We start from the raw sequence: 18,860 nt of genomic DNA, 5'->3' as shown, positions 1-18,860 counted from the left end.
GTGCACATGCATACTTGTTTTCAAGTCTCATTTTGGAAACAAAAACTCAGCTTCCTGTTTTGATATTAAGAAGGACAATCACATCACCTTCAACTGAAATATAAGTGAGGGCCTATCAATTTTATGTTGGATCATATAGTGTAGATTTCCATATAGCCTCACAGGAGAACACTGTTAGATAAAAAGAAAACCAACTGAAATAGACACAGAAATAAATCCACTATTTCTGATACTCACCAGCTCCCCGGGGATCCCCCTGTTTCTTGCTGCGCCCTGAAAACCAGCTTATCTGCTTTCACCTTTTAGATGTGAACTTCTTTCTTGTTGCTTTGAGAAATATCATGGCCTCATTGTACAAATGCCGGGGCCATGACTACACTAATGCCAGCGCGGCAGTGCCCTTGAGAACTGGTCTGAATGGTGGCAGAACTTCAATCATTAACAAAAAAAGGTAAACAAAGTGACACCTTTGTTTTAAAAAAAATCCTTTTACATAGGTAAAAACTGTAGCGGTATAGCTTTATATACGTATATGTACATAAGTGCCACACTTTCAGCTCCTCAACTATGTAAAATTTGTATATAAAGGAAGGCCAGTTTTGCAGGACTCTGAATTTTCAATTTGGAGCATTATTTCTGTTTTTAGAAATAGTATTATAATAGTTACATTTGCCATATCTATCCTCTTAACAAAGCTTTAGGTGTTCAATAAAATATTTTGTTTAAACATAAGCCCAAGTGGTAGAGCTTAGATTGAGCTCCTCATACGTAAGTGAAACTTTATGCCTGCTGATGGAGCATTATTTTCTGCCCCACCATTTTCAATCCAGTAAGCAGAGGAGATAAAAGCTCAAACTCTACAGTCCTTTGGGATTGAAACTTGAATCCAGTGTTTACTGACTGTATGACTTGTGGGCAGTCATTTAACCTCAGCTGGAAAATAAGAAAAGGGTGTATCATAGAGTAGTTGCACGAGCTATTCACACATCTGTACACAATATGTAATGCATGTACTGTATAAATATATAGAGTACACACATACTACATATGTGCATTGATTATATATTACTTATATATAAAAAGTATATATTTAATTAAAATGCATATACATTAATTAGATGCAAGTAGTATTACTTCCAATGAGCTAAATATTAGATGTGATCAAAAATATAGTGAGTGACTTTCTTGCATGCATTACATTAAGACGCAGCAGCATTGGTCCCCATCAAAATGCTCCTTCTCACTTGCGGCACACTTATCCCACTGTTCTCAGTAATGTGTGTTTTCTTAAAAACGTACTTTTCATTTAAATGCGTGCTATGTTGTACACTTCTATCATGCTTTGTAGAACAAAGTATTCGCTAGCCTTGTCATTGACAGCACAAAGCAGAAACACCGCTTCTCCAGAAGAACAGCCAAAGAGGAAAATGCAGCCACTCATCTTCGGTTTCCAGCTCTTCACCTTGACCTTACACTAGGTTCTGGGAAGAAATTCAAGAAAGCTTTGTAGCTTCATCTCTCTCGTTAACAAATCTCTCACGGCTTTAGATTTAGCTAAATAGAAAAAACAGAGTTCACCTTTATTCATCCTGTAAAACTATTTTGCAACATCAAGAGACATAAATAACACATTAGAAGGGCCAGGGAGTTGGCTCAGTGGAATAAGTGCTTCCTTGGCAAGCGCAAGGACCTGAGTTCAATCCTCGGTTCCACCAAATTAAAAAAAAAACATTAGAAATATTATATGTAGTAAAGTACTGTCTCCCCATCCACACTCACACGCATGTGTAATACACACATGTAATGACTTTCCGTGTTCTGATATTATAATTGGTGGTTATCTGATACTTTGACCTAAGATATTCCTAATTATCCAAAATGGATACACCTTACACTTGTGCTCCAAAATGGAAAAGGTTCACCTTTTATAAATGAAGATAGTCTCAGTGTTATATAAGTACACCAAATAGCTCCCCAGGAGTGAGGAAGGCAGAATAAGCGTAGTAGAATATAAATGCTGCCCTGAAAAGTGAGAGACTGTAATAAACCAAGGCTGAAGGGGATCTGTAAGAGAAATAAAAAGACTGAGCAAACCGTTGTTCTCCTTCAAGCCAGACAGTAGATCCTGCATTCAGCTGCTCCCTAGGAGCGAGGGCTTCCAGGGGCCAGGCTTACACAGTGCAGATAGTGCAGATGACAGAGGATTTCATAGGAGTCATCTCCCTTAATTTCTCTCTACCCTGTAAGTAGCTCTTAGGACCAAAATTTTACAAAGGAGCAAACCTGGGCCCTGAGTTCCACACCCTGTGTGGGGCAGCCTGAAATGTCAATCACATTTCCCAGTGCTAAATTAAATATCCTTATGCTTTCAAATGCCACCAGGACCCTCGCCTGTCCCTTGCCTTTTTAGCACTCTTGTGTCTTTATTCATGGCTTCCAGCAGCCCTTCAGCCACTCCCACTTTGCCTTTTGGATGCTGCTACATTGGCAATGAAAACCAGTCACACAAAAGCCTCCTAGAGCTGCCCCACAAAAGGCCTGTGGAAGGTGGGGCCAGTGAGGCCTGAACCAGCGCTTTCTTGCCCAAGTGCAGCTGCGGACCTGCACACCGACTCTGCGTGGCTCGGAGAGCAGCTCTCTTGGAACACACTCAGGACCCTGTACGGATGAGCCCGCATCTGCAGCAGCCACCAGCCAGTGCACAGTGGGCGATTCTCTGTCTGCGTGTGAGCAGAGAAGCAGGTACTGGAGCCCAGAGAAGAAGGTCTGTCCACTGTGGGTCTGCAGGCCACACTGTCATGTCCTGAAAGATGGGAAGGGGTGATAGAAGGGCAGACTGTCCAATGCAGAACCTCAGAGTCTGACTGCTTCTCATCTCCCAGTCGAAGCCCTCGATGCCTGCTGCTTCACAGAAGTACAGAAATAAGACACTGCATAATTCAAAAGGTCTTTCCCAGCTGTCATGGGCCCCTACATTTTTCTGGTATAGTTTTCAGCAATTTTTTCATGTAATTTCTTCTTCCAATGATTTAAACATGGAAACACTTCCTGATACATCACACACGCACGTGCAACCTAGTTGGGGCAAATTCCATGCAGAAGAGGCACTTCCTAGTCCTGCGTAAATCTCTGTTTCACATTCCTATTCCAGGCAAGTAGCAAAGGAGCCGTAGTTCTCCAGAGCTTAGAGAGGTTAAAGTACTGGTGCTCTATGTGTAGGCCCTTCCTTCTGCAGCCTTAGATCTCACTGTTGAGCATGTGGGGAAGCCCATAGTCTATAATGGATAAATAAATTTTACTGCAAGGATAAAGATAATCCACCACACTACTTAGTCCCTCAATAGCAAAAACCAAAGTCAGTCAATCACCAGCTACTCCTGGGACATCCATCTAGCTACAATGTTAAATTTTTATTTTTATTTTTTTAATGTATCTGGTACAGGGTCTCACTATGCAGCTTGACCTCAGTGATCCTCCTGTTTTCAGCCTCTGTTCTGTCTTAACTTCTGATTAACAGAAGTTCTGCTCCTGCTGACTGATTCTCAACAGATTCCCATTTTCCCATCTCCGGAGCATGAGTCAACACTCAGCACGAGATGCTCTATTTCCTTCTGTGTACTGTGCTTTGAAGCAATATTCTCGAACAGGGCCAAGCGCTGTGCTTCTAACTTTATCTCAGAGGAGTCCTGGGATGTGCTCAGAGCTTCCGTCTCTCCAAGGCATCTGTGGCCTGATTCTTGGAGTACGTGGGGCTTCCAGCAACGGTTGCCAAAATAGGAGTATTTGCTGCTAACATTCATTGTGTTAGGATGCGAAAGGACGCATTTGAATTCTGTTCAAGGCACAGAGTGCCCATCGGATACTCAATGAATTAATTCCTTGTAGCTGTGACTCACGGACAACCAACTGATCCACTTCACCAGCGGCAAGGATCCTGGTGTTGATAAAGAGTTTCTTTAATTTCTTATTAAAGAAAATACATGTATTTTACATGGTTTTCCTTTCTATCTGTTTTATGATTGAAAATCAGAGCCCAACTGAGGAGCACACCATAGGCAAACCCGTGGGCACTAGGCAAGTATCTAGAAGTCCTTGGAGAAGCAAGTTAATCTTGAAAGTATTTGCCTCTAATTTTTAGTATCCTATAGAGATTATCTTTCATGATTCTCCTCACACAGTTACTAAAGCCCTCACCCTTCACATGGACAATTTCATTCCTCACATGAGAATTTCTCCTGGTTCTTTCCTTTCAGAGAGCTTTCTATTTTAGATAAGGGCAGTGATGGAGGAGACAGTAGGGAAGTAGCTTCATTTTGACCTCTACAGTTCTGAAATAGGAAAACAGGGCAGAAAAATCACAGAAATGGATATATAGCAAAAATGCAACTATATCTAGTATGCTTAAGACCCTATAAAATAATCTTTTTAATAGCCAGTACCTAATGGTTCTCCAAGTTAGGTGCTTTACTCTTCAGTCAATATTAAAAGCATGGGCCTGAGATGGCAATTGAGACTGGGCGTGGTGGCACGGGCTTGTATTCCCAGCTCTTGGGAGGCTGTAAACAGGAGGATCACTATGAGTCCAATCTAGTAATGAGTCCCTGGACACCCTGTAGACCATTCTCTAAAATACAAAAATAAATAAATAAAATAAATAAAAGAAGTTAGGATTTATTGAGCACTTCCCTGCAGAGCAAATCTGCCAACATCTCGTGGTGTCCTTGTAAGGACTCGTTATTATTTCTTAAGATAGGACTAATTGCTATTCCCACTCCACATATCACGGAAATGATGATAGTAAAAACAAGAGGTACCACTTATTCAGTGGCTGAGTATGTGCCAGGTTCCTGACTTTTGGGCAGCTTAAAGTATCTTCACTGAACCTAAGCAAGGGCATTCTGAAGTTGGCTCTCCAGTTATTTCCAAAACACACATGAAAAACTGACTCCATATCAGATGCATGACTTGCTCAAAACCTATGAATAAATGTCACTGGAGTTTAAACTCAGTGATCTGACTGTGGACTTCTTAACCACTTCATTAAACGTGCTTCCCCAAACAAGTATGGAACACAAAAGCAAACAGTTAGTGGGTTTTACAAAGACGTGTGATAGTTCATACACAAATAACTTCTACCTTCTCCTCAAGTCTCCAATTTAAGCTTTCTGTGACTTTCACAGAGATTTCTGAATTGAAAAAAAAAAAAAAAACAAAACAAAACTATAAGTGCATCTTATATGCCTACACATTCATGTATATACTTATCATCTAATCAGAAGTCTGTTACACATAGAGGAGTGGCTATCAAACAGAATAATACAAAAATTCCAGGACTGACACATACGCTTAGCTCTGTATGTTGCACAGACTGCAGAGGGGTGGTGGCTAAAAGACAGGAGCTCCAGTTCCACGTGTCTCGCTGTACAGAAAGACACCTGCTAGCCCCAGAGTGGATGCAAGGTGGCAGGTACAGCACCAGCCACAGCGCTGGCTTTGTCCCTTCAAAGGCTAAGACCCGAATGCAGATGACATGCCACAGGTTCAGCTTTGCCAGAACTGCTGCCTGAGGGTGGAATGGAAGAAATAATGCAACTATAAAATGACCCAAAATAGTAAGACAATTTTTCACTCAAAATGAATTGTGGAAAAAGAACTCTGGGACATCTTTCTCATAACACTATAGGTCAACAAACTTTTTTTTTTTTTTTTTTTTTTTTTTTTTGAGGGGGGAATCAGACAAGATTGGGCATGTTCAGGGTATCATGGCTGTAGACTTGAGGGGGGAATCACAGTTAATAACTTTATTATATAAAGTCTAGTGCCATACATTTAAAACTTGATATTGTAAAACTTCATAAGAATGTATATCAGGTCACTATTTTATGCAGAGAATTTAAACTTTCATTGCCCATGAAAATGCTGCTCTTTCGTGTCAGGTATTAACTTTTTTGTACTTGGGACTATGAAAATCCAGGAAGGTGGAGGCTGTGAACCTACAAAAAGGGAATAACCACCAAGAAGTAGAGTCGTGGTAGAGTTTCCTAACGTGTCTGACCCCCCCGCCCCTGGTGCCACTGAGCTATTCTTTTCCTTTGTCTGACCACTAAATGGAGAGGCCGCTTTTCTCGGGCTAAATGGCATTCTGTAAGGAGCCATGTGCAGCTCAAGGCTTGTCATTCAGAGCACCGCTTGCTCTATTCTAGAACCTGCAATCCACAGTGCTGCAACCACCTCCAGATCATCACCCAGCAAATAAGCACTGCTTTCTGCAGCCACAGTTCTAATTTTTCATCTTCTGCCCAAAGCTACAAGAGGGTGTTTTCATACCATCCCACTGAGGGAGGTCACACAGACTTCAAAGGTTTTTGTGGTGAACAACGATAAGGTATGAGTTACAGAAATGAGTTATATTTGAAATTAAAAGCTGAAACAAGAAGAAGGCTGGCGCAAGAGAGGAAAACAAAAAGATCAGGGAACATATAAACATGGAAGGATCCCAATCATCATTCTAGCCTCCTGTCTCCAAGAATTAGGTAGGAAGCCAGTACTTACAGAATGCCTATGACATATATGAAGCATCTTCATTTGCATCTCTGCGTCGTGTCTTAAAAAGGACTTAGGAAGAGAGGGCTTTCAACATCCTCTAAAGAGCAGATGCAAGATTCAAATGGGATAGTGTCTGGCTCGAAACCCTTCCCTCTTGCTTCCCTCCCCAAGAGACCTGCTTTTCGCCTACCAGTTACCCTCTAACAGAAGCCCTTTCTATAGCAAGTGTGTGTCCTGGGAAAATGCAATACAAAACTCCAGTAATTTACTAAACTTCTTGTCTTTGAATGTTAACCAGATTAAGATGAACCATAACGTTAAACCCCGCTAAAGCCTTTTTTAAGTACGTGTGCATAAAATTTTCCAGTAATGAGTTGGCTCAATACAATGACCAAGATATTATTTTAAAAGTCCACACACACCTATACACATATATGAACGCATGCTTCTTATGAAAACATAATTCCATTAGATGGGAAAAGCAAAACTGCTTCTGAAAAGTGCAGAACTCCTGTAACGTCAACAGTACCTTCTCTGGCTCATTAACTCTGGCCTAAATTTGCTACTGTCAGGCAAATTAGGCACGCTGTCCAGCAGACACCCACCTGCTACTAGGCAGAACGCGCCTGGCATCTTGACATTCTATTGATTCCAGTCCAAAGCTTATGCGAGAAAGGCAGCTCAGAGTCCAAAAAGAATTTCAGCTACAAATACTTTGGGAGAAATCCAAACGACTAAAAACAGAAAGAAAGACAAGATGCAAATCCAAACTACAAAACTGAAACAACCTAAACCAGCATGGGCTACGCTCAAGGACAAATCTACCAATGATGCTGGTATCTGCTTCTGGTAACGACGTATTTTAGAAAATCCCAATGCTGTCCTTAGGGGCTAAGCATCTCCTCCAGATTGGGCATGTTCACAAAGAAACACTCTCAATTATTTCAGTGATGTTGTTTAGAAAGCCTTTCACTGATTACCCTTTAGCCTTAATTCATTTTCAGTAAACGTTCTACCATGTTGTAAATACAACCTGATCCTGCTAAAAGGCATAAGATATTAAGGAGCTGAGATGGACCAGAACTATATAAAGTGTGTATGAATACAACACCTTCTCATCCTTCCAGCAACTTAAGAGTTTTGTTGCTCCTTTGAAGATAAGAAGCACAGGCTCTGAGAGCAGAAGCAACTGTTTCCATGTATCTGGAAAATGGAATACCCATCTCTGACAAAACTAAACAAAAAAGGGATACAAATGAAGGACCATTTTGTATCTGTATATTCAAAATTGTTAGGATACATATACAGCTATTTTCTCTTAATTCAATGAATAGAAAGATTTATTCTAATAGTGTTTGTGGACAGGGTATCATGTCTGCATCTTGTACTCTGAACAACCACTAAGAAGACAACAATATGCAATGTATTAATTACTGAAACTATCCTACTAATTGGTTTTGAAACTGTCTCATTGCTATTTGTTTCTCAATAGAATTATTAAAAGAAAATGGGACAACAGGAGAAAGTGACAGGCTTTCTTTGCAAACTTTCTGCCCTTTGGCCATCCTTCCTCAGCCTCCACACAATCTATGCCTAAACAAAATGATTAAGTGCCCAAGTTTCAAATCCTGATGCCAGTAACATGGGTGGCAGCTGCTTGTCACAGTCAACTCTGTATAAACAACTTAGTGATGCAGTGTTCTTTAAAGCTAGGCCAATTCTTTTTTATTTTAGCCAGGAGAAGACACACATTTCAAAGCAAAGATAAATATATGAAACAGGGAGAAGCAGAAATTGACAAGCCCACAAAGCCATGTGGAAGCGGCTCAGCCTTCTCATCTCCCTCAACTCTCCACTCCCACCAGCCACCCACAGCTCCCACTGACTTCAAAGTCAGCGTCAGGGAGGAAGGGGCAAGCAGGTCTAGTGGGGCCAGCTGGAAGGAGGACCTTATCTGCGGGCACAGGGGGCAAGCAGTGGATTCACTGCACATGCTAGTGCTCTCAGAGGAGGACTTCAAAGTGTTTTCCCTAAGCTGATTTCTCCCAGGAAGGATGAAGCCCATCAGGGGGCGAGAGGCTGCAACCCACAAGGATGTGATCCTGCGGCTTAGGTGCTGCTAGGATTGCTAGGCTGCCAGGTTTTAGAGCGCCAGTTTGAGACTAATGAATAAGCGAAGCCGCTCTCCCATAAGCTGGACTTGCTTTACCCCTGCCATAACAAGGTGGCAGCATTTCTCCACCCATCCGAGCTGCCTTTGACTTTCTGCATATCCATAACATTGAGCAGCACACCTTCTGTAGGTTACTGCTTCTAGATTCAATCATGTAAAGCAAACATATGAAATAGCCAGAAACTACCTTACCATAAATTTCCTATCAGCCCCCACGCTGTGCACCTCACGCTGTCAAGGCATCTGTTTTCTTCGTCCGTGTCAGAGGTTGCAGGTTTTGCCTGGGTTTAGCTTATATGTCTGCTTTCCTCCACTTGGCTGCTGATTTACAAGCTGCCTTCTTGAAGACACTGACTGGGGCTCCCATTCTCAGTTTATCATCCACTGGTTATCACTGTTACTGCTGCCATTATTGCTCAAAATGATTACAGGCTTGTAAAGATGCTCTCTTCTGATGATAATGCTTGCAATATGCTTTTTACGCTGCCTAGTTAATACAGCGGGCCTGTGATTCTTCCTCTGGCATAAGTTACACAAGGCGCAACAGTGGACTGTTCAGCAGCTTTCTGAATGGTTGCACATAGAGACAGAGGAAAATAAAAGCAAAACCAAACCAAAGCGCTCATGTAGCTTGGGAACATCGTGAATGTCCCTTTGCACAGAAATGATAACAAAAAGGTAGCACGGAAGGTTCCACTAAAAACACCTGGCTCTTCCCATTTCGGCTCACGCTGAGAAACGCTAATGATGGGCTTTTGCTGATGGAAAGCAAGATTTTATCTGTGACCTTCTCAGGCAGGTCCTACTGACAACGAGGGAAGTAAAAGCATGAAGCACACTGTGGAAGGCAAGGCACGACCCCGGAGGGCTAACCAACGGAGGGAAAGAGAGCCTACTGCCCAGAAAGCCGAAGGGGAAAGGGTTCGCGGCTGCAAGGAATTAGTGAAAACATGTGCATCTCTTTGTAGAGACAGCAGAGGCAAGCTTGCGACAAGACACAGTCAACTCCAGGGTCAATAGGAGTTTTGTAAGTGTTACAGAAAGAGACATACGGATTCATGCGCTATTGTAAATGAATCGTATTACCTTTTCATCATATATATGACATTCTTCTTTAAAAAAAAATCAAGGGGCCAGGGAGATAGCTCAGTAGAATAAGTGCTTGCCTGGCAAGCACAAGAGACTGAGTTGAATCTCTGGTCCTGCCAGGAAAAAAAAAAAAAAAAAGAAAATCAAGTAAGTTGTTTGTGCCTGCTGAGGCAAAGCACAGCAGCCAGGATTCAATTCTGGGGTGCTGTGCCAGCCCTGCCCCCAGCACACTGAGATGGTGATTGAGATTGGGCATGGTGGAGCGCACCTGTAATCCCAGCGCTTGGGAGGCTGAACACAGGGGGATTACTACAAGTCGGATCTACATAGACAGATCTACATAGATCCCTATAGACCCTGTAGACTAAATATATTTAAGAAAAAAATCAAGTAAGTTTTGTAGCATTCTTCTGCATTTGTGAAAAATAATTATTCGGTTTATAACATTTGATAGCCTTTGAAAAATTATTTAAATAAGGTTACCCACAATGGAATTCCATAGGCCCTAGATTCAGCAAACTAAAAAGAGTTACAGATAGCTCTTGATTTATTTTGGGATTTGAATTTGAACTTTATATTTAACAAGAGATTCACAGTTCACTGACAATTGTCTTGAACTATATTTAGAGGAATAATATTTAATATCAGGTGCACACATGGACAGAGCTCGCTTTCTACTTTTTCTAAACAGAAAGATAAAATATGTGTGTGTTTGAGATGTGTGAATCTGTGCTCCCCTCTGACCACTTTGTGTCAGGGCTCTTTGAGCACGTCTGGTATACATTCAAGCTATATCTATCATGTTTTTTCTCTAGTGCAATAACAAATCTGCACCATCAAGCAAGCAATTAGTTTTACTATAGAGAGCTGAAAATATGAAATGAGTTTGAAAATAAAAACAAAAAGGACAAATAGCTTGTTAACCTACCCCCAAAAGGTAGAACCACTTTGTACTGTGATAGCATTTGGAATTAAACTTTCAAACTAAAAACACTATCTTTGGCTTTTCCTTGAAAGAATGCTGGAGGCAAGCAATATGCTGATTATTTTTCAAAGGGAAAGAGAAGGTGTTGAAAACCTAAAGTTCTGAGTTTGCAAGCACCAAATACAGAACAATGGTCATGTTTTAGCACTTTATAAATCTAAGTCACTCTGTCTGTGTTTGGAGACAGTAAACACTGGGCCAAATTAAAATGCCTTGCCTCCATGTCCAAATAAAGGGGAACAGCAACGCACTTGAGAAATCAAGAGATAACCTCAGGGATGATACATAGCTATTCTGCTGAAAAGAAAACAAGAACACACATAATTAAAACAGCACTGAATCTGGGAAAAAAAAAATCCTTCTAACAGAGCATTGGTCATGACTTCCTGAGGCTGTCTCTCTCAGCCAGAATTTCAAATATAGCACACATTATGAATAAAGGAAGATAATTTTACCTCCTTATAGGTCATGGTGAGTTCAATGGGAGATCATTAATCAGAGGAAACGAAGCATATAAATAAACTCGTCCCTGAAAAATTCTCTTAACAAGTCAGTCAATAAGCATCCTTACAATTCCACAATATGCTTTCACAAATGAACCTGTAATGGCAAAAAGGAACCAAGGTTTGCTGACATCTTCCAAGGGTGTGTCCCTGAGGCACTGTGCTGGGCCCTGAATAGATAGCACTTGCTTTATTTGTCTTTATAGCCCCACTTAGTGAATAGTAGTATCTCTTGTTCACAGACAAAAAACTGACATTCCCAGAGTGAAGGACTGTCATGGTGATATAGTGATACTCTGGCTAGAAAGAGACCAAGAGATCACAGAGGTAGGTACTGTCTCCCTCCCTACCATACATACTCTTAGCTCCTACGTAGAGCCTTCGAACTGCAGCAGAAGGTTCTTTAGTAATCAGTCCATTCTCCCCATGGGAAGAAGCACAGTGGAAGGCAGGCTTTCCAGTGCTTACTGGAAAAAGTGCTGGTGTGTAGCCAAGAGGCGCCACAATCTTCCTCTCCCATCACCCCACTCAGCTGCCCTTTCCGTGGAGTGACCTCCGTGGAGTCTGAGATGCCACTGCAAAGCAGACAATAATTTTATTTCCCCAGCTGCAAGATACCTGGCACTTACTAAAATGGTAAGCAATCTTAGGGACTGGTTTTTGGGCTACAGAACTCCTTCATTTATTCTAAAATAATACATTAAGGGAAAAGAGGTTTTGTAGACACTTTTAAACTTGAGAAACTATTTCAACGAGTATTAATGAAACTGTCAGGAGCCCCAGAAGGTGAAATATGAGGTTCTAGGTCAGAGTCTCCAATACATCCATTCATTCAACACCAAAGCACCTCCAGAAACAGATCACATATTTAACATCCTTGTTCAAAATAACAATGGTCCTGTTTTAGGTGGAAGACTGTCACGTAGGGTGATCTAGGTACAAGTTTCTCAATCTCAATCAAATAATAAAAGCCTAGGGAAAGGCTTGGGACTGCACCACCTCAGACTAAGTTACGATTGATTGGCTCTGCACAGGTGAACTACTTCTTTGGGCATTACTGCCCCCTACTTCAGGGTCTGTCTTATTATCTACCATATTCACAAGACAAACATGTCTATTAAATACCAGAAAATCACAGTTGAAAAACTTACTCACTGAAAGCCAAAGAGAAAATATTTGCTTTCTAATGACCACAGGCCTTTGCTGCCAGGCGAGTTTATAATAAGTGTGTGAGGTACCAAGAGATCAATTTCAAAGGAAATGAATCCCTGTGTTCTTGGTGCTGACCTGGTTCGCTCTTGAACCACGGCCAATGTCTTTGTTGCTACAATGCCTAGTTTAGTCCTGAGACCATTTTTCTTCCCAAAGAACATTAAGGAGGTGAAAACTCTTACTACTATGGAACATATTCCATTTGCACTCCTAACTATCTGAGAGGACAAGAAATTGTCTAACAAGAAAGTCTTACGTTTTTCATAAACTTCACATCAAAGCAAAGTTTTGCAGTTTAGGAGGAGCTGGTTGTAAACACATGAGAAAAGCTGGAACAAATTTCCTTGTGAAGAGATGGTTTAGTGGGAGCTCTGGAGCAAAATTGCTTCGTAGTCTAAAAACAAATCTTCATTTTATTTAAGGAATAAAAGTGAATGCTTTGTTAGCACAATATAGCAGAAAGAGAAGAAGGGCATCTCCAAATTCCAAACATAATGATTCTCCAAACAGAGCACATGCTAATGGGCAGCGCCCAAGCCTCCACAAACCCTGCTTTGTCTCAGGATACTTTGTGACCTCTCTTCATTAGCATTTGGAAAGAGCTGAGATTTTTCTGGCTCTGTAGCTTAAAGGGTTGGCAGATAAAGTGAGATGCAATTATCACATAGGACACATTCAGACAAAAATATATTCACTGGGGCTGCCGGCGCAGCCCAGTGGTAGGGTGCTCCTGTAATGTGCATAAAGCCCTGGGCTTAATTCTTAGGACTGGGGGTAAAAAGCTTTATTTACAGAAATCTGCACATAATTGATCATTTTGTGTTTTAATTTATTAATTTATCATTCTAAAACAGAACAAGGAGATATGAGCAATAGTCTATTGAATGACCTATTTTTGAGCTGGGTAATGGTGCAACACACACTCCTCATTCATTGTAGGCTTCCTTATTTCCTGGGATGCACTCTGAAAATACAAACTCAAAGTGCCTTACCCTAGGCATCAGTTTTTTTTTTTTTTATGGGCCAAGCACAGTAAGTTGACAGTCCTGATGCATACCCAAATGAGAACAGATGCTGGCACTCAGACTAATAATAATAAAAAAAGATGAGGAAGACCAAAAAAGCTAGATTCTGCTGACACTCAAGGTGTTTCATCAGGCCTTCTGAGATAGTTTGGAAATCTTAAATCTTAACACAGTGTTAAGCTGGAAATGTCCAAAGAAGACAGTGTATGCTCAAATGATGGTGAAGAAAACATTGTCATAGATCAAGTCTCCAATGTTCAGAGTGAGGATGCCGGGTTGTGGGTGGGGACTATGGTCACCCAAATTAGCAATCCAGGGTCACAAGAATAGAACTTCTGACACCTGATTCCAGAACTCAGCTCATGCTGTCACTGTTAAACAATCTCCCTTACATCCTGTTTCTTGAACAGCTGAGTTGACACACCCAACAGAAGGAGCTGAGACATTTTTCTGTGCTTAGATAAAGTGCTAACTCCTTCACAATAAAGTAATGATCCAATTGCAACATGACACACATAAACAAAAAAATCCACATCTGAATCGAGAATCACCTCAACAAATATATACTACTTCTTAATTTTATCAGCAAATGTTAATACAACATTGAAAGTGAGTAAAGGAAAATTAATTGAATTTTAGTGAAAATAAAAAACTAATTGCTTTTTGCTTCCAAGGGTATATGTTTTGTGAGTGTTCATATGCATGGGTGTGAATGCTTATGTGTGTGTGTGTGTGTGTGTGTGAGAGAGAGAGAGAGAGAGAGAGAGAGAGAGAGAAACAGAGAGAGAGAGAGAGCGTGTGTGTGTGCATGTGTGTATGTGTGTGTATGAGGGAAGATCAGTGTAGAAGGGAGTATGTCCTTTTGTTTCCATCAGCAGACATGTTTGGCCATGTAAAGCAGACAAAATTCACTATCTACCTTTGCATTTGTAATTGATGAGAACTCCCTTCCTGGAGGTCATGGCTGACAATTCTGGATTTCCAACTACTGGTCTCCAATGTCCAAACTGATGGCTCAGCCAAGGAAAGATATTGTCACAAAACCCATGTCAATTGTAATAAGAATTCTCAAGAACTGTTTCGAAACAGTTTGGAAATCTCAAATCTTAACACAGTGTTAAGCTGGAAATGTCCGAAGAAGACAGTGTATGCTCAAATGATGGCGAAGAAAATATTGCCGTGGATCACTCCTTCAGTCAGAGTGAGGATGCCGGGTGGTCAGTGGGGACATTGCTCCCCCAAATCAGCTAACATTAAAGAGTGTGCGTGTAGGTAATAGGACATTAATATAGACAAAAGCAGTGAAAGCTCTCTCTTGAAATCTACTGAAACCTGTGATCGAATTTAAATTGTACTTTGACTAGCCATGAGATAGATCTAGGGTTTTTAAGCATCTGTGATAAGTACATAAATTAACACATGTGAAGTATACAACCTACTCACAGAATGGCACGTGGCTCACCAAAAGGGAAGAATGGAAAGTAAGTGTACATCTTTCTGTGGCTCCAAAGCTTCAGGCAGTCACTTTATTTTTAATCAAGATTTAAGAACAAACTGATACTGGGCCTAGCTAGCTACATGAACAGTGAACTATAGTAGCAACATAGACTGTGTGCATATAAGTTTTTTATAGTCAGTTATTTGGTACATAAGTAATAACGACTCCTGGCAAAAACATGGAATTGAATTATGTAGCAGATCAAAGAAATTCTAAGATACACTGTTGTGCCCTCCACATCTTGACTGAGGAGAGAGTGCACCCCTGTTTGAGAAACTGATGAAAAGGATGATGAAATGACACCTTTGAAAAGATAGCGTAAATGGACACAAGCCAGCTCCTAAGGAGTGGCCAGAAGTGGTATAGTTGAAAAAGACCATGAGCTCAGAGAAGGGAACAACCATGAGTTAAAACAGTCTGGGACTTCTTCATAGGAGATGAACTACTTGAGATTGGACTTGAAAGAGGAACAGAATTTAGATAAGCAGAGCAGAGGAAATCCTAGGCTTATGGTACTTGGAAAACCGCAGCAACGAGCAAACCCAGGCCTAAGTAATGACAGAGATACACAGCAAATTATTGATGTTGTCTGTACGTTTGAATGCTAGGCACAAGGGATACACTCCTGCTCTTTAAGTCTGGGATTTTCCATATTTTATTGTCTGTCCATTATCTGACCACCATAGAAATGTCCAGATAATAACCAGTAGCCATTAACAAGGCTCTACCTGAAAATATTTGGAGTTGCATAGATAAGACTAGAGGTAGAACATATGACAAAGCTGGAACCCAGTGTGACCCCAGCCCCTGGACAACATAAATGGTAACACTTCTATTTCACAGAGTGCACAATAAGAGGTTTCTAGACATATGGTTTACGTCACTACTGTGGGAACCTGGAGCCACTAAAGCTCTGGCAAGCAACATCAAGACACACTTGATAAGGACAGAAAGCTCTAAGAGTGTCCTTCAGACATCAAATGCATTAGGGTCAGGGAGGGAGACCTGCTGTGCCCTTGTTATGACCCACGCAGCCCACCTGCTGGGATTCTTCTCATTCCACCATGAGGAAAAAGTCAAGGACATACTCAGAATCAGGTGAGTAATTACATTTGGTGCTGCTTTTTTAAAATCAGTTATTGGAATAGCTTTGAGCTTTGGGCATGTCAGTGGAAGGAAGGAGCTCAGAGACCGGACAAACGTTCTTCCCCCTTTTTTTTTTTTTTTTTTTTTTTTTGGTTTTTGTTTTTTGTAATTTTTAGGGAAGGGTCTACAGGGAGTTCAGGGTCTCACTACTAGATCAGACTTTTACTGATTCTCCTGTTTACAGCCTCCCAAGTGCTGGGATTACAGGCGTGCTTCACCACACCCAGTCTCAATTACCAACCCAGTGCGCCCCAGGGGCAGGGTCAGGATGGCAGGCTGGAGGACAGAAGCCCCACTGCTGCCCCTGCTTTTAGGCACTTCAATAGGCTGAGCTATTTGGCCAGCCCTTCTCTCCTTCCTTATAGCCCATCCACTGGGTTATATCCTTTACAGTGTCATATATGTAGGAGTAAAGAAAATGCAATGACATGCATACATGGTTTAGTCACTTAATAATTTAGAATCCCCTCAACCCCACACAATATTTATGTCACTATATGATAAATTGCCTGAAAAAAATATATAAGAATGTAATAATTTCAAGTTTGGAAGAAATTCTAGAAACCAAATAAAGCAGAACCCATGTTAGCATCACGAAAGTGATACGCTCTTCTACAGAAACACATTAGCAAATAATGTCTTTATTTTTCCACAGAACTAAAGAATATCCATTTTAAATAATTTCATCCCTAAGCAAAAGAAATGCAAAGGCCAAATCCTCAGGATGTAGCTGCTACCATTTTACATCAACCAAAAACAACAGTGACCAGAACCAGGAACAGGAGCATTTATGAAAGAAAGCTCTCAGACACCAGAAGTAACAGATGCTGTAAAGTCTAACCCCTAACTCAGTGTAAACTGCAATACAAAGTTTAAAGAACTATTACATTAAGCTGCTAAAGCTGTTTTCAAATACAACAAAAATTTAAGGAAAAACACAAACATGATTATTTAAACCACGCACTTCCCCTCTTTGCTCCTTCAATAGCTCTACAAATCAAAGCACAGCAGTGCAATGTTTTAAGAAATAACTGATCTCCAAATGAGAAGCCACCTAGCTGCATCCAACACTGGTTCAGGCTGATGTAAGACAGCACAATTATGAATTCTAACGTCTAAAACACAAGAGAGTAGAATGACTACCTGCACAATTTTCCTATTTATTTTGTGAGTTATTTACAATATCTTCGCAGAGCTTCTAATCTGTCACTGAAATGTTAAACCTTTTTAGTACTCAACTCCAACGTGGCGGAGGAGCAAGAAGAGATCATCCTCGGAAGTGCCAAGTCATAATGTACGTGTCAAAGTGACAACTCTATCCTTTTTTGTGATGCTTGTCACTGCCGGAAGACAGGGAAGGAGGATGGCAGGAACACAGAGGAAGACAGGGAAGGAGGAGGGTAGGAACCCAGAGTGATTTGGCATGAAAGCTCATCACTGTGGGTTCCTGATTTTCTCTAAGATTGAAAGGTGATATATTCACTTGGAGTAAGACTGTTTAAAGGATACCAAAGTAAACAAGTGGGGTGCAGCAATATATTATAAATATCATTAAGATGCACTATATCTTAATTAATTATGACTCTAAAATTGAATCCAGTCAAAACATTTAGAGAAAACAGCTTGGTGATGAGAACTCTTATGATCCTATTTATTGCCAATACAAAAACCCAGCAAAAGCATAGAAAAAAAAAAAAAGCTTTAATAATATTGCTGCATGGCTGGTATTCTGCTATTGTTTCATCACTGGTTGCAAGATGAATGTATTTTTAGTTATTCTGATAAAACCCAAACATCCTGCAGTTACCAGAGTCTCAGGCACAAAATAAACCTCATCTGCTTAAAACATGAGACTTACTGTGACTGTCTGCTGGCTTTGATTAGAACCCAGAAAGACCACAAAGGCCCAGGTCCAACGGGTCCTGCTGCTAACACTTATACCTCTAAGGGCCAAAGTGAACGCATCTGGTGTGGGCAGCTGCTGCTACACTACATGACCTCTCCTGCCCCCTCTTCTTGCCATGCCTGCATTCCACAGTCCAAGAACAGAAGGCTTCACATTGGACTCTCCCGGCCTTGATTCTCTTGGTGGTATTTGCTGGTTAGCTAAGGCAAACTACGAAGCTCAGCTGTGCCCTGCACTGGAGTCAGGTGACAAAGAAAACCCACCTTGATAGGAGTACCTGTGACAGTAACTGTGCAGACACCAAATGTGGGGGACCTCACAGAGCTGCTTCGGGCAGACACGCTTTCCTCTCTTCTGTCTGGGAGAAGTCCAAGAAGACTGGATTACCACTTCTGGTAATCCACCGTAGCAGCTGAAAAGCCCTCACTCTGTGCTCACTAGATTGTCAAAGTCCCTAAAAGACTACTCCTATGGAGTCTTTTCTGCATAGGAAGGCCACACTTGCTAAGAAGGCATAGAAGGACAAGTGCCACCCGTCCCCGGTCATTTGGAGAACCTAGATAATCTGTCCTGTCAAAGAATGGAATGGTACAGTGGCCACCAGAGAGTGGAGAAAGACAGTGGCAAAGGAGACAGAGAGAAGGTCACCAGGCGGAACCAAGAGCATGAGATGGAAGAATCACTTGCAATGCTTGAGCACAATAGAGGAATGGCTGTGGGAAACAACTTAAAATAGATTTAAAAATTTCTGAGAAGGGCCAGGGAGATAGCTCAGTG

General features: G+C 41.2%; 1 protein-coding gene across 6 annotated transcripts in view; it reads right to left on the bottom strand.

The window, feature by feature from the left end:
• Flrt2 (fibronectin leucine rich transmembrane protein 2) overlaps positions 1-18,860 on the bottom strand; it is a 97,839-nt gene that overhangs the window by 38,505 nt on the left and 40,474 nt on the right. The window contains exon 1 of one of the 6 annotated variants that reach the window (XM_023702901.1): positions 18,347-18,367. The exons of the other annotated variants lie outside the window; for them this stretch is intronic. The gene's annotated coding sequence lies outside the window, so the exon portion shown is untranslated. Of the gene's footprint in view, positions 1-18,346; positions 18,368-18,860 lie in introns of those variants that run through there. 6 annotated transcript variants of the gene reach the window in all.

Source organism: Octodon degus, unplaced genomic scaffold (genome assembly GCF_000260255.1).
Source record: "Octodon degus isolate 3935 unplaced genomic scaffold, OctDeg1.0 scaffold00161, whole genome shotgun sequence".
NCBI lineage: Eukaryota > Metazoa > Chordata > Mammalia > Rodentia > Octodontidae > Octodon > Octodon degus.
The sequence above is the reverse complement of the archived record's forward strand: the minus strand, read 5'-3'. Positions and strand labels throughout refer to the sequence as shown.